We start from the raw sequence: 16,882 nt of genomic DNA on the forward strand, positions 1-16,882 counted from the left end.
AATGCTAGCTAGCTGGCTAATGTTAGCTTTAGGGGTTAATGTTAAGGAAAGGGTTAGCTAAAATGGTTATGACTGGGGTTAGGGGAAGGGTTGCAAAACAGTTCAAAAGTAGTACGTAGTTGCAAATTAGCTAAAATGCTAAAGATATGATGAGATTTGAACATGCGACCTTTTGGTTGCTAGACCATTATGCACCCACTCACCCCAACCAACCCCCTTTAATTTTGGCCTTAATTAACCTTCTATATAATGAAACCATACTAATTTGAGTGTCTCAGATTTACATTTAATTTGTTATGTGTAGTCTGAGACCTGTCTGCAATTTGTTACAATGTAGTTACAATGTAGCAAGAACATGTTACTTGAAACCACTGGGAATTGAACAAATATTTGTCTAAACAGTATGTTCTTGAACATGTTACTGTATGTTTCCTTGACAATTATTTTTTGTATAGTGTTGTGTCTTCATGCTGTTGTTATATTCTGCATCATGAAATTGTGGGCTATTTGTTATTATTGAGAAAATCTGTTGCTAATTAAACACCATTGCACTCATTAATTGTCAACATTTACTTAGGCTTTTGTAACGTTGATATTTTATTTTATCGGAGCTCTCTCCCTCCCTCTGGCAAAGTAATGGTATCGTGACAATAAAGAGATAGCCTTATTTGTCAGCCTGCTGCCATCTCGTGTTGCTCTATTCCAGGGTTTCCCAGACTGTCCTGGGGCCCCACCTGGGTGGATGTTTTTTGGGGGGCCATAGCACTACACAGCTGATTCAAATAACCAACTCATCATCAAGCTTTGATTAAAGTGTGTATATTTTACCTGTCTAGGGATGTTTCAACTTACTTTACTAGGGGCACGCTGACATGGGGTTATGTCACTATGGGGTTATAGTGTGTACAGGTACACTGAGAACCAGGAAGAGTAATGTTAGCACCGTTGTCACAGGTGAGAGGAGAGAGAGAATACTTGTCTTACTGTCTCACTATAATCCTTATGGAATGCACAATCCAGTGACGGAGTTGACAACAGATACTGAAAACAGACATTTGCCTCTAAAAATAAAAGTTCAATACAAACATTTGTAAAATATGGAAAGTGATTAATTTCCAAATCCCCAATATTTCAGTAATCTGACGAAGCTGATGTTTTGCGGAGTTGACAAAAATAGCATTTCAAAAAATAATAAAGTAGTATAGGCCTCCTGAGTGGTGCAGCAGTCTAAGGCACTGCATTACAGTGCTATAGGTGTCACTACAGACCCCGGTTCGTTCCCAGGCTGGCTGTGATCGGGAGTCCCATAGGGCGGCGCAGTGCTGTCCAGGTTAGGGGAGGGTTTTGCCAGGGGGATAGGCCATCATTGTAAATCAGAATGTGTTTCCATGTTAGATAAAGTTTATTGTGTATACTTAAAGTTTATTTTTTATGTATACACAGTAGCAATTAAACATTTTTGCCAGTTGCTTTATGATTCTAAAACCGAATAAAACGCAACATATTTGAACCAAAGTTCATATTCTATCAGGCAGATGGAGCTGACAGTGTATGGTTGTGACCATGGTGATTTCAATATTGTTGGTTTAAATCTGTCAAAAGTAGAGAACTTTACAGACCATGAGTGGTCTTGTTGCACTACATGTAGTGTGGACATGAGTAAGGGGTCCTGATGGTATAGCTGACCCTGCTCATTCCTGATTATAATATAAGGTTGTGAGCAAATCTGCGAGAGCTGGCCAAATCTCTGGCCAAATCTTTTAGGAATCACTGTTTTGAGAGAAATATTCTTTGAAGTCACAGATGGCCTTTACAAGAAACTATATAAGTCTTTTTCAGTTAATATTTGTTATCTATTATTATTATATGTTAGAATTTTGACAACTTTTTTTGAAAGTTTGAAATTGGGATCATTTCCTCCAGACAGGGACATTTCCAGGCATAGAGCCGACATGGAAATTAATAATATTGAAAGTACAGTATTTCGACAAATGTTTACTTATAAAATCCCCCCGCACACATTGTGTAATGAATGCCTGCACTGCAACTAAACCAGGCCTCATTATCATGGCTTTCTCCCAGCCAGGGCCAAGCTTGGAAATAAATATTTACTCAGATAAAGCTCTGCTTGAAGGCATATCCAACCCTATCTTGATTTTGGTTGAATTTTTTTACATATATGCGGGCTTGTCCACTTCCCAATTTTAATCTTAATTCTGATGCATGAGCTGTCTATTTTTTATTGTAGCTAGTGGTATGGCATTTAGTGGTGTATGATTTATCTTTTGATTAGTCTTGATGTATGATGGTTGATGCAAAGGCCTAATAGTTTTTAGTGGACAGAACAATATCAATACAGCAATTTGTATTACCATATCCTGAATTAGGATCACATCACAATTTAATGAATGGTTAATGTTTTGACACTGATAGACACCATTGATAGTCAATCAAAGGCTAATTGTCTTTGTAAAAATCTCAGGAATCAGGAAATATAGCATGTATAGGCCTCACTGGTCACTCAATTTGATTTTTTAAGCATATGAAGGACAACAATATGATAATCAACACCTCTATGCTTAATTTACAGAACTGCTTAAAATTCAGAGCATTCTTTGTACCACTAGCACTCAATCATAAGTGAGCAAAAATAGTATAATTTGCGAAGAAAATGCACTCTTTAATCTAGAAAAAGGCTTAATGCGGGAATCCTTATTTGCTACATCCATTTTTGGATTTATAAATTAATGATATATACCCATTGATTCTTAAAGAATATAACTTAATATAAGCCTCTTGAGCTTAGTTCAACTCTCGTATCCCATCAGAACCTAAAATATAACCTTGTTTTATTCCAATGTTTGTAAATAACACTGTATCGCCTCAAAACATGATTACAACTATACCTTTTGGTGTTATGGATGGTCAGTCCTTGCATCCATATCTCTGTCTATGAATTTGATAGTGGTTACAATTCTCCAGGCCCATCCTTTCACTTTAAAAAAAACAGAGCCGGAGAGGACCTTTTGTTATTGTTTAAATTAAAGATTCTAGCTTTAAATTACCCCTTTAAATTACCCCCTCTAATCCTGGTTTAGATTTGCCTTTGTGAAAATATTTTCCTAACCCTATTTGTTCACAGCATGTGTGTAATTCTTATCTGTGAGACTTACCTCATTATCTGCCTATTGTGCTAACCCTTTGCATCATCCAGAATACTACTTTTAGAGATTTGGACTGACAAACACTGTCCAGGGGATATAGTAAATTAATAAACAACATGTAATAATAGTAGATGTGGTGAATTTTCTAACTGTTACCTTTCGGACACTAGATGGAGTTATTCTTCACTTTGTGGTTTTTAACACCTTTGTCTCTCTTGACTGGTCAGGTTTGAACCAGGAGTTGAAAGAGAAGTATTTATTTCCAGCAGAAAATCTACACTGCTCAAAACAATAAAGGGAACACTTCAACAACACAATGTAACTCCAAGTCAATCACACTTCTGTGAAATCAAACTGTCCACTTAGGAAGCAACACCGATTGACAATACATTTCACATGCTGTTGTGCAAATGGAATAGACAACAGGTGGAAATTATAGGCAATTAGCAATAAAGGAGTGGTTCTGCAGGTGGTGACCACAGACCAATTCTCAGTTCCTATGCTTCCTGGCTGATGTTTTGGTCTCTTTTGAATGCTGGCAGTGCTTTCACTCTAGTGGTAGCATGAGACGGAGTCTACAACCCACACAAGTGGCTCAAGTAGTGCAGCTCATCCAGGATGGCACATCAATGCGAGCTGTGGCAAGAAGGTTTGCTGTGTCTGTCAGCGTAGTGTCCAGAGCATGGAGGCGCTACCAGGAGACAGGCCAGTACATCAGGAGACGTGGAGGAGGCCGTAGGATTGCAACAACCCAGCAGCAGGACTGCTACCTCCACCTTTGTGCAAGGAGGAGCACTTCCAGAGCCCTGCAAAATGACCTCCAGCAGGCCACAAATGTGCATGTGTCTGCTGAAACAGTCAGAAACAGACTCCATGAGGGTGGTATGAGGACCCGACATCCACAGGTGTGGGTTGTGCTTACAGCCCAACACCGTGCAGGACGTTTGGCATTTGCCAGAGAACACCAAGATTGGCAAATTCGCCACTGGCGCCCTGTGCTCTTCACAGATGAAAGCAGGTTCACACTGAGCACATGTGACAGATGTGACAGTCTGGAGACGCCGTGGATAATGTTCTGCTGCCTGCAACATCCTCCAACATGACCGGTTTTGCGGTGGGTCAGTCATGGTGTGGGGTGGCATTTCTTTGGGGGGCCGCACAGCCCTCCATGTGCTCGCCAGAGGTAGCCGACTGCCATTAGGTACCGAGATGAGCTCCTCAGACCCCTTGTGAGACCATATGTTGGTGCGGTTGGCCTTGGGTTCCTCCTAATGCAAGACAATGTTAGACCTCATGTGGCTGGAGTGTGTCAGCAGTTCCTGCAAGAGGAAGGCATTGATGCTATGGACTGGCCCGCCCCGCCCGTTCCCCAGACCTGAATCCAATTGAGCACATCTGGGACATCATGTCTCGCTCCATCCACTAATGCCACATTGCACCACAGACTGTCCAGGAGTTGGCGGATGCTTTAGTCTAGGTCTGGGAGGAAATCCCTCAGGAGACCATCCGCCACCTCATCAGGAGCATGCACAGGCGTTGTAGGGAGGTCATACAGGCACGTGGATTCCACACACACTACTGAGCCTCATTTTGACTTGTTTTAAGGACATTACATCAAAGTTGGATCAGCCTGTAGTGTGGTTTTCCACTTTCATTTTGAGTGTGACTCCAAATCCAGACCTCCATGGGTTGATACATTTGATTTCCATTGATTATTTTTGTGTGATTTTGTTGTCAGCACATTCAACTATGTAAAGAAAAAAGTATTTAATAAGAATATTTCATTCATTCAGATCTAGGATGTGTTATTTTAGTGTTCAATTTATTTTTTTGAGCAGTGTATAAGGCTGTGTTCAGAGAACTAAAATAATTCCCAAGTAGATTATATTATTTTATTTTCCATTGGCTCACAATTTATTGTAGCAGTTGATTCGTGTCCAAAACTCACATGCCCTAAAATTACATCTTTACATTTTTCTTTCAAACGAATGACTCATAAGTGTATTGCCAATTATATAGATTTTATCTGTAAAGTGATGTATTTCTCTTAGTTTGCATTAGTCACATTATATTATAATAAGTTATTCCGACAGCAGGATATTACCAGAGGTAAAAAGCCCATCATTAAGAACTTTGACTGATGTCCTCCTCACTAATCACCAGACACTCTGCAATATGTCTCTGCTTGATGAAAATGTACCAGAATACCTGACAAGGATCAAAGAGCATTTAATGAAAAAATATTTGTCCCTATTTAGTTAAAATTCAGTAAAATGATGGAGTACCACAATGGAGTACCACGGCTAAGGGCTATTCTTTGCCAAGACGCAATGTGGAGTGCCTGGATACAGCCCTTAGCAGTGGTATATTGGCCATATATCACAAACACGGAGGTGCCTTTATGCTATAATAAACTGGTTAACAGCATAATTAGGACAGTAAAAATAAAGGTTTTGTCATACCTGTAGTATACTGTCTGATATACCACGACTGTCAGCCAATCAGCATTCAGGGCTCGAACCACCTACTTTATAAACATCTGTAAACCACACATTACTCTGCAAGTAGTGGGATGGTCCAGCAGGACTGATTAATGTAAGGCTTGTTAGACGTCCGTCCTCATGACAACTTTACACTGAGTCCAGACGTTTTAGAATTCAGCACACTCAATGTGTAAATTATTGATATGATAGTTCAAGTGTGGCTTTGAATATCAATAAACACCTCAGGAGGGGAGCGGAGAGGTGGGGAGGGGAGAGGAACTAAAGAAGACACAGTATGGGGTAGGGACAGGGGACAGACAATCATAGCCAGCTTAGCTAGTAGTATTCACAGAATGTGGCCATGCATGTTTCATCTGAGCACACTTTAATTTCAGACAATAATAATCATCTTCTTAATTATATTCCCTGCTTATTGTTTTATAGTATTGATCTTTCATGGGGTGGAAGCTTTAATAACACACCTTGACTTTCCTTCACCAGGCAGACAAAAAGGGGTGAATTCCTGTGAATTTCCACAGAAATGCTTATTATGATTGATCCCAAGTGTGGTGCATTTTTATGTCCTCCGACTGGAATTGAAGTGGTTAATTGTTGCGTGCATAAGCCTCATCCAGGAAGAACGTATTTCTATGAGCTCCCATTCCAAGTAGAGCATCAACGGACCATTTTCACTATTCATCAAACACCCAAACAATGCCTTGTTCAATTGGTCATGTTAAATTTTTACTGTAGTGGGCTAAATCAGGGTCACATAGAGTAATTCTTGGTAGTTTAGGTTTATTTTTACAGGGACAGTGCACATTAATCAACGTCTTACACAGATTTGACTTTGAAGCAAAAGTATACACTTAACACACATGGTTATGGGCTTAAAAAAAGAAGACAACTATACCATGTCAGATATAGAGTTTACATTTATTCAATTTTGAGTTTGCATCCCAATAATACACTTTATATACTTCACAGAAGATGGAAATATAACAAAACTGTTTGACATAGAAACACTTATTTGTATTTATTTTTTTATCTTCATGAATTAGGAAATTAGGAAAAATATTAATAACATGCTAGGCCTACCAGTGGTTCCTTCTTTTGTCCATACAGTGTCATCTAAGCAAACCTGTTATTAGGATAACATTCAAATTTTAATAAATACGTAATTCTCTTCAAGAGAAGGCATTGGTGTTGGCTGCAGCATTGGGCCAGTAATCGAATACCGGAGACTACAAGGTAAAAAAAAAAAAAAAAATATATATATATATATATCTGTTGCTGTGCCCTTGAGAAATGCACTTAACCCTAATTGCTCCCTAAAACATTTCCATTACACACTTGTTTGTAACGGGACAAATATAAGCACCCCACAAAATATGATTATTATTAATAATAATAAGGCACTTACTTTATACTTTACAATAGTCCTAATGTCTTCAATTACCATAGTTGCCATGTATGTATAAGAGGATAGCGCTCAGCCAGTGCTATTGACTAGCCTTGTGTGTATGTGCATTGTCTTAGCGCAAAGATTTCACTTGTAACCGTTGATTGAGGGACAAGCATTGCGTCGGAGTGACCCCACCTCACCTGAGTAAGACGATGACCGTATGTGCTGTTGAACTTTAGGGTCAGGTGGGCAACCTGCGTGCGTGCTCAATTGGTTGTTTGTTGATCCGTGCTGCCTTAGCCCATACTGCTAGCTTTCTGTCAAGCAAGTCACAAACAATGTCTTTCATTTAGAGGGCAAAGCCACTGCTTTTGTTTCCCGTTGCCTCATTGGATGACAATCATAAGCTAAAGATCTGTACCATTGTGGACTATTGCTGACTGTCAGCCCTTGGTTTTAAAGTCATTATAAACCTTTATTGCTCATTATTCCTAAAGGCAATAGACTGTACATGTTTAAATTCAAACTAGACACATCCACATGGGATGGAAATGATTTATCTCAGTACAACCATTCAACACTTGCCTGAACAATCTAGTCTAATGTTGTCTTTCGTGAAAAAGGACACAAGTCTGCTTAATTATCATGATAAATCATATCTTATGTCAGATTTTCTGGACTCTGATGGTGCACACAAGTTGATGTGCATTTCATAACACTACTAATATTACCTCTGTAATATCATGTTACACCTCTGTGATATCATATTATACCACTAATATTACCTCTGTGATATCATATTATACCACTAATATTACCATTATTATTGCACCTTGGATATTACCTCTGTGATATCATATTACACCTCGGATATTACCTCTGTGATGTCATATTGCACCTTGGATATTACCTCTGTGATATCATATTACACCTCGGATATTACCTCTGTGATATCATATTACACCTCGGATATTACCTCTGTGATATCATATTACACCTCGGATATTACCTCTGTGATATCATATTTCACCTTGGATATTACCTCTGTGATATCATATTACACCTCTATTACCTCTGTGATATCATATTAAAGCACTTATATTACCTCTGTGATATCGCTTTACACCACTAATATTACCTCTGTGATATCATACCAAACAACACTTGATATTCTCTCCTGGTACATCTGCAGCCACTGAGTCCTACTGCACGGAAGTAAAGAATAGATGAAATTAGTGAAAATATAGAGTACCAGTCAAATGTTTGGACACACCTACTTATTCAAGGGTTTTTCTTTATTTTTACTATTTTCTACATTGTAGAATAATAGTGAAGACATCAAATCTATGGAATAACACATCTGAAATCATGTAGTAACCAAATAAGTGTTTTACAAATTTCAAAATATAGTTCATATTTGAGATTCTTCAAAGTAGCCACCTTTGCCTTGATTACAGCTTTGTCACACCCTGATCTATTTCACGTGTCCTTGTGATTGTCTCCACTCCCCTCCAGGTGTCGCCCATATTCCCCATTATCCCCTGCGTATTTAGACCTGTATTATCTGTTTGTCCGTTGCCAGTTTGTCTTGTTAGTCAAGTCAACCAGTGTTTTTGTTATCAGCTCCTGCTTTTCCCAGTCTCTCTTTTTCTCACCCTCCTGGTTTTGACCCTTGCCTGTCCTGACTCTGAGCACGCCTGCCTGACCCTGAGCCTGCCGACCTGTACCTTTGCCCCACCTCTGGATTGTTGACCTCTGCCTACCCTGACCCTGAGCCTGCCTGCCGACCTGTACCTTTGCCCCACCTCTGGATTGTTGACCTCTGACCTCTGCCTACCCTGATCCTGAGCCTGCCTGCCGACCTGTACCTTTGCCCCACCTCTGGATTGTTGACCTCTGCCTACCCTGACCCTGAGCCTGCCTGCCGACCTGTACCTTTGCCCCACCTCTGGATTGTTGACCTCTGCCTACCCTGACCCTGAGCCAGCCTGCCGACCTGTACCTTTGCCCCACCTCTGGATTGTTGACCTCTGCCTACCCTGACCCTGAGCCTGCCTGCCGACCTGTACCTTTGCCCCACCTCTGGATTGTTGACCTCTGCCTACCCTGACCCTGAGCCTGCCTGCCGACATATTCATTTGCCCCACCTCTGGTTTACTGACCCCTGCCTGCCTTGACCTGTCTATTGCCTGCCCCTGTTGGAATAATAAACCATTGTCAATTCAATGTGTCTGCATCTGGGTCTTACCTTGATTCCTGATACTGCTTTATTATCATGATGAATCATATCTTAAGTCACATTTTTTGGACTCTGATAGTGCTCACATAAAATCAAAATAGATTTTAGATTTTAGATTCTTTAGAGTAGACACCCTTTGCTTTGACAGATTTGCACACTCTTGGCATTCTCTCAACCACCTTCACCTGGAATGCTTTTCCAACAGTCTTGAAGGAGTTCCCACATATGCTGAGCACTTTTGGGCTGCTTCTCCTTCACTCTGTGGTCCAACTCATCCCAAACCATCTCAATTGGGTTGAGGTTCATGGGATTGTGGAGGCCAGGTCATCTGATGCAGCACTCCGTCACTCTCCTTCTTGGTGAAATAGCCCTTACACTGCCTGGAGGTGTGTTTTTTAATGATATATATGTGTATATATATGTTAATTCACCTTTATATAACCAGGTAGGTCAGTTGAGAACAAGTTCTCATTTACAACTGCGACCTGGCCAAGAAAAAGCTAAGCGGTGCGACAAAAACAACAACACAGAGTTACACATGGGATAAACAAACGTACAGTCAATAACACAATAGAAAAATCTGTATACAGTGTGTGCAAATGAAGTAAGGAGGTAAGGCAATAAATAGGCCAATAGTGGTGAAATAATTACAATTTAGAAATTTACACTGGAGTGATATATGTGCAGATGAGGATGTGCAAGTAGAAATAATGGTGCGCAAAAGAGCAGAAAAGCAAAAACAAATATGGGAATGAGGTAGGTAGTTGGTTGGATGGCTACTTACAGATAGGCTGTGTACAGCTGCAGCAATTGGTGAGCTGCTCTGACAGCTAACTCTTAAAGTTAGTGAGGGAGATACAAGTCTCCAACTTCAGTGATTTTTGCAATTCGTTCCAGTCATTGGCCGCAGAGAACTGGAAGGAAAGGCAGCCAAAGTAGGTGTTGGTTTTGGGGATGACCAGTGAAATATACCCGCTGGAGTGAGTGATATGGGTGGGTGTTGCTATGGTGACCAGTGAGCTGAGATAAGGTGGAGCTATACCTAGCAAAGACTTATAGCGATAAATATGTAGCGAGGACCAGCCAACGAGAGCATACAGGTCACAGTGGTCGGTAGTATATGGGGCTTTGGTGACAAAACGGATGGCACTGTGATAGACTGCATCCAATTTGCTGAGTAGAGTGTTGGAGGCTAAATTATAAATGACATCGCCGAAGTCAAGAATCGGTAGGATAGTCAGTTTAACGAGGGTATGTTTGGCAGCATGAGTGAAGGAGGCTATGTTGTGAAATAGGAAGCCGATTCTAGATTTAACTTTGGATTGGAGATGCTTAATGTGAGTCTGGAAGGAGAGTTTACTGTCTAGCCAGACACCTAGCTATTTATAGTTGTCCACATATTCTAAGTCAGAACCTTCCAGAGTAGTGATGCTAGTTGGGCGGGCGGGTGTGGGCAGCTATCAGTTGAAGAGCATGCATTTAGTTTTAATAGCATTTAAGAGCAGTTGGAGGCCGCGGAAGGAGTGTTGTATGGTATTGAAGCTCGTTTGGAGGTTTGCTAACACAGTGTCCAAAGAAGGGGCAGATGTATACAGAATGGTGTTGTCTGCGTAGAGGTGGATCAACGAATCACCCACAGCAAGAGCAACATCACTGATATATACAGAGAATTGAACCCTGTGGAACCCCCATAGAGACTGCCAGAGGTCCGGACACAAGGCCCCCGATTTGACACACTGAACTCTATCTGAGAAGTAGTTAGTGAAGCAGGCGAGGCAGTCATTAGAGAAACCCAGGCTGTTGAGTCTGCCAATAAGAATATGGTGAGTGACTGAGTCGAAAGCCTTGGCCAGGTCGATGATGACGGCTGCACAGTATTGTCTCTTATCGATGGCAGTTATGATATCGGTTAGTACCTTGAGCGTGACTGAGGTGCACCCGTGACCAGCTCGGAAACCAGATTGCATAGCAGAGAAGGAACAGTGGGATTCAAAATGGTCGGTGATCTGTTTGTTCACTTGGCTTTAAAATACTTTAGAAAGGCAGGGCAGGAGGGATATAGGTCTGTAACAGTTTGGGTCTTGGGTCATTGTCCTGTTGAAAAACAAATGATAGTCCCACTAAGCACAAACCAGATGGGATGACGTATCGCTGCAGAATGCTGTGGTAGCCATGTTAAGTGTGTCTTGAATTCTAAATAAATCACTGACAGTGTCACCAGCAGAGCACCATCACACCTCTTTCTCTATGCTTCATGGTGGGAGCCACACATGCGGATTCATCTACTCTGCATCTCACAGAGACATGGCGGTTGGAACCAAAAATCTCAAATTTGGACTCATCAGACCAAAGGACTGGTCTGATGTCCATTGCTCATGTTTCTTGGCCCAAGCAAATATTTTCTTCTTATTGGTGTCCTTTAGTAGTTGTTTCTTTGCAGCAATTCGACCATGAAGGCCTGATTCACACAGTCTCCGAACAATTGATGTTGAGATGTGTCTGATATTTGAACTTTGTGAAGCATTTATTTGGGCTGCAATTTCTGAGGCTGGTAACTCTAATGAACTTGTCCTCTGCAGCAGAGGTAACTCTGGGTCTTACTTTCCTGTGGTGGTCCTCTTGAGAGCCAGTTTCATCATAGCGATTGATGTTTTTTGCGACTGCATTTGAAGAAACTTTCAAAGTTCTTGACATTTTCCATATTGACTGTGCTTCATGTCCAAATAGAACTATCTTCTGTATACCAACCCTACCTTGTCACAACACAACTGATTGGCTCAAACGCATTAAGAAGGAAAGAAATTTCACAAATTAACTTTTAAGGTTAATAAAAATGCCATCCAGTCAAAGCTCTCAAATATAAAATATATTTTGATTTGTTTAACACTTGGTTACTACATGATTGTGTTATTTCATCATTTTGATGTCTTCACTATTATTCTACAATGTAAAGAAAAGTAAAATAATAATAATAATAATAAACTTGAATGTGTAGGTGTGTCCACACTTTTGACTGGTACCCTATATTTGACATTATCTTCAGTCCCAATCCTTTTATTCTGAAACCTCACCAAAATCTTTCCTCTTGTTTTAAAGACACATGTATCATAATAGACATCATCTATACATGGTGCTTAAAGAGTAACTGCTGCTCCCGTCCGTCCCGCCTCCCACCCACTACAGAGACTCAACAGATATCCATCGCTTACATTATCCCTATCTCCTCTCCCACAACACTGCACAATTAATCATCCATGTCACATAATTAATGCAACTGTAGTGGATGGCCCAGGGTAACCTAGCTCAGAGTGACACATCATAAAACACAGTGAAGGGAGGTCAACCACTATAGTGACTATACCCTTAAGTGGAATTTAGTGTAGTGACTGTGACTTTAAAGGGGCAATCTGAAGTTGCTACATCCATTTTTACACATTTGAAATTAATGATATGTACCCATTGATTCAGGAAGAATATAATTTATAAGCCACATGAGCTTAGTTCAACTGTCATACCCCATCAGAACTCCAAATGTAAGCTTGTTTTACTCCTTTGTTTGTAAACTATGTAAATGTAATCAAAGACTTGTATAATCTCAAAACATGGTTAAATCTATAATATTGATATCATGAATGGTCAGGCCTTGTATCCATAGCTCTGTCCGTGAGTTTGAGAGGGGTTACATTTCTCCAGCCCCATCCCTCAGCTGTTTACCAAATCAATGGTGGGATGGTGTTTGTTATTGTTCTAACTGCAGATTGCCCTTTTAAGAGTTACAATCTAATACAGTCTTGTATAATAATATAGCTGTATGCAGTTTATGAAGTCAGTCATCATCATTTTCATAATTGCTTCCAATGTATTTATATTTATACATTTTGCCTTAAAGGGGCAAATCGCAGTTGATTGATACATTTGAGGATTTCTGAATTAATGAAATTTAACCATTTATTCTTGAAGAATATAACTTTTAAATGCCTCATGAGCTTAATTCAACTGCTGTATCCCATCAGAACCCGAAATATAAGCTTGTTTCACTCCAATGTGTGTAAACAATGTAAATGTAAACAAACACTATATAGCCTTCAAAACATGGTTAAAACTATAATTTTGATATCACGGATGGTCAGTACTTGCATCCATAGCTCTGTCTATGAATTTGAGAGTGGTTACATTTCTCCAGCCCTATCCCTCAGCTTTTTACCGAAACGGGGGCTGATTGACGCTTTAATGAGAGATAATGACTGAGGAGATTAATAAATGGAGACTCCGTCTCTGATCCGCCTCAGAATGTGGAATTTACAGAATTCAGAACACGGAACACTCAACAGTCAAGGTGAAAGAAAGTCAATTTTTTACATCAAACTCCATGAAGAAGTCAAGCGACTGTATAATGAGAAGGAAGTTGACTGAAACAAAGGAACATGAAAGGAATCGCTGGGAGATGTGTGAGCTTCTAATACTCACCATGTTAAACCCACTTAGTAAGGTGCAGTGATGCATGTGGCTGAGCTCCAGCCTCTGCCATGACTCACGTGATGCAGAATAACGAACGTCCATTACAAAGGATGCTGACTGACTGACGTACTCTGACCCGGCCAATGACCCAGCCAAACACAGGGCATCAGTGAAGGTCACCAGACAGAGGGGTGTCATTATGCATCAGTCAATCAGTATGTCATTCTGACACTAGCCTAGTTCTGGTGTAAATCTCCACAGTGGAAAATGGGCATTGGATGACAGCTACTACTAGGTTGGTGGAATGTTGTGTGTGTTCTCAGTGGCTAACTATCATAAGTCATTAGTTCACAACAAATATCTCAGATTTTTATGCAAAACCACAACTCTGCTGGACCTCGTTATGCTACGTCAACCATATGAGCAGCTCATAATCACGAGGCAAATGTGTTCCCTACATTCCTCCTAACAGATTAACTCCCTGCATGTGAAAGGAAATGACGGCAACCTGACAGTGGCCCTGCTGCCAAAGTGTTCATTTTTGGTTCAGTTTGTGGAAAAAACCAAGACATTAAACCCCGGGAGGCGTCAAGAGCCATATGTTTCTGCTTCACAGCCTGTCTATAGACTGCAGCTTCGCCTCTTATCACCAGAGACGTACACACACACACACCCTAAACACACTTACCATTGTGGCTCCTGCCACATTGCAGAGGCAGCTGTGTTATTAGGATGGTGGATGGAGCTGTTTGAGACTTGGTGGGCTGGAGACAGACTAAACTGGTTGTTATTAACGAGGAACAAAAGAACACTGCTTATCTAAGTACTGGTGTGTTTTGTGATGAGGTGCTGCATGGGTACAATTAGCTTTCAAGGGCTCTCAGAAGAGCTCTTATACACTCATTCCAAAATGGTTCTTTGGCCGTCCTGATAGGATAACCATTTTTGGATCCAGGTAGAACTCTTTTGGGTTTCATGTAGAAAAGGGTTGTGAAAGGGTTCTACGTGAAACCCAAAAGTGCTCTACCTGGAACCAAAAGGGTTCTTCAAAGAATCCTTTTAGGTTCTAGATAGCAGCTTTTTTGCTAAGAGTGTACTGTTGGAGATTACAATGTAGATATTTTACAACTGGTCTCAAACATGTGACTAGATGACAAAATTACAACTGACAATCGACTATTATGTCATGAAAAATGTATGACTGTTTGTTTTATAAGCAAGTCAATAATTAGTAGGCCAACATTAGGATATTGAATAGTTTCTCCTTTTTGTACCCTTTAGGTAGGTGCTTACAAATTCTTAGTGATGCAGTATTGTAAAATGTTGCTCATGGCAAAACATTGCATATTTTGTTAGTACATGTGGAGCAGATTCATAATAAAACAATATTATGGGATGACTAAGAGGCCAACTGGCTAGGCACAAAAGACACATCATTTAATATTCAAAGGAAAAAGTTGCAAAACAACATCACAATGACTAGGTGAGTTGTGTTCCTGTCTGTGGAAGATGTGATTATTTCCTGACAAAATTGAAATGAAAGTGTTTGCAACAGTGTCAGAAAACAGTGAGGGTTGTTTTTATCAACACAGAAACAAATCTCACACTTCTGCTTCAGAGCCAACCATCAAATCATTCTGCCAGAGTGATTTCACACACCGAAAATCGGAGATTACAAATGGGGCATCAGGTAGAGCTAGGGCAAGCAGGGTCTACACTTTACAAAAAAAGGTTCTTCCTAGAACCAACCATAAAAGTTTATTCAGCATATCTCTGAAGAACCTTTTATGGTTCTAGGTACAGTATAATCTTTTCTCCCAGCAAAGACATGAATTTAGAACCTTTTTGTATGATCCTTGTCCCTGTGGAAGAACCCTTTTTTCTCCCCAAGAGTGTACTCACTTCCCTCCCATGTATAGAAGAACTTGCAGTGTCTGTAAAACCCTCATAAAATAGCCTAACGCCTAACTATTTGCACAGTCTGGATTTCAGTGCTGCTTAGTTTTCTACAATGTTGTCATAACACTTCATATTGGAAACTTGAATGAATCCAATATCTATTTGACTCACTTACTTCAAGTTCCAATGCAGCCATTATTTATCTCAATAACAAATTATTACTGGGTCAAAATTAAGTACCTTACTGTGATTGTTTTAAATTAAAATGGTCAAATATAAACAAAAATAGATTCTTAGCGAAGCAATTTTTAAAGTATTTTTTTGCTTGGACTGTCATGGTGTGGAGAGAGGAAAACTGAAAACTATCTGTTATTGGCATAGAGGTTAGGAACCAGGGCCGTAAACCCATGGTTGGAGGTTTTTTTTCAGGCTGAAATTATCATAATTTTCCCAGTTTCACAGTATTATTCCAACCTCATAGTGTGGAAATATACAGTACCAGTCCAAAGTTTGGACACAACTTCTCATTCAAGGGTTTTTCTTTATTGGTAATATTTGCAGCAATTACAGTCATGCAGACCTTTGGCATTCTAGTTGTCAATTTGTTGAGGTAATCTGAAGAGATTTCACCCCATGCTTCCTGAAGCACCTCCCACAAGTTGGATTGGCTTGATGGGCAATTCTTATGTACCATACAGTCAAGCTGCTCCCACAACAGCTCAGTAGGGTTGAGATCCGGTGACTGTGCTGGCCACTACATTCATAGACAGAATACCAGCTGACTGCTTCTTCCTTAAAAAGTTATTGAATAGTCTGGAGCTGTGCTTTGGGTCATTATCCTGTTGTAGGAGGAAATTGGTACCAATTAAACGCTGTCCGCATGGCGCATGGCGTTGCAAAATGGAGTGATAGCCTTCCTTCTTCAAGATCCCTTTTACCCTGTACAAATCACTCACTTTACCAGCACCAAAGCACCGCCCGACCATAACATTGCCTCCACCATGCTTGATAGATGGCGTCAAGTACTACTTCAGCATCTTTTCATTTTTTCTACATCTCACGAATGTTCTTCTTTGTGATCCGAACACCTCAAACACTTTTTTTTCCCTCTGTCCATTGTCTGTGTTCTTTTGCCCATCTTAAACTTGTATTTTTATTGGCCAGTCTGAGATATAGCTTATTCTTTGCAACTCTGCCTAGAAGGCCAGCATCCCGATTCCTGAGGGGCAGAGGA

This window comes from Oncorhynchus masou, chromosome 18 (assembly GCF_036934945.1).
Source record: "Oncorhynchus masou masou isolate Uvic2021 chromosome 18, UVic_Omas_1.1, whole genome shotgun sequence".
Lineage (NCBI taxonomy): Eukaryota > Metazoa > Chordata > Actinopteri > Salmoniformes > Salmonidae > Oncorhynchus > Oncorhynchus masou.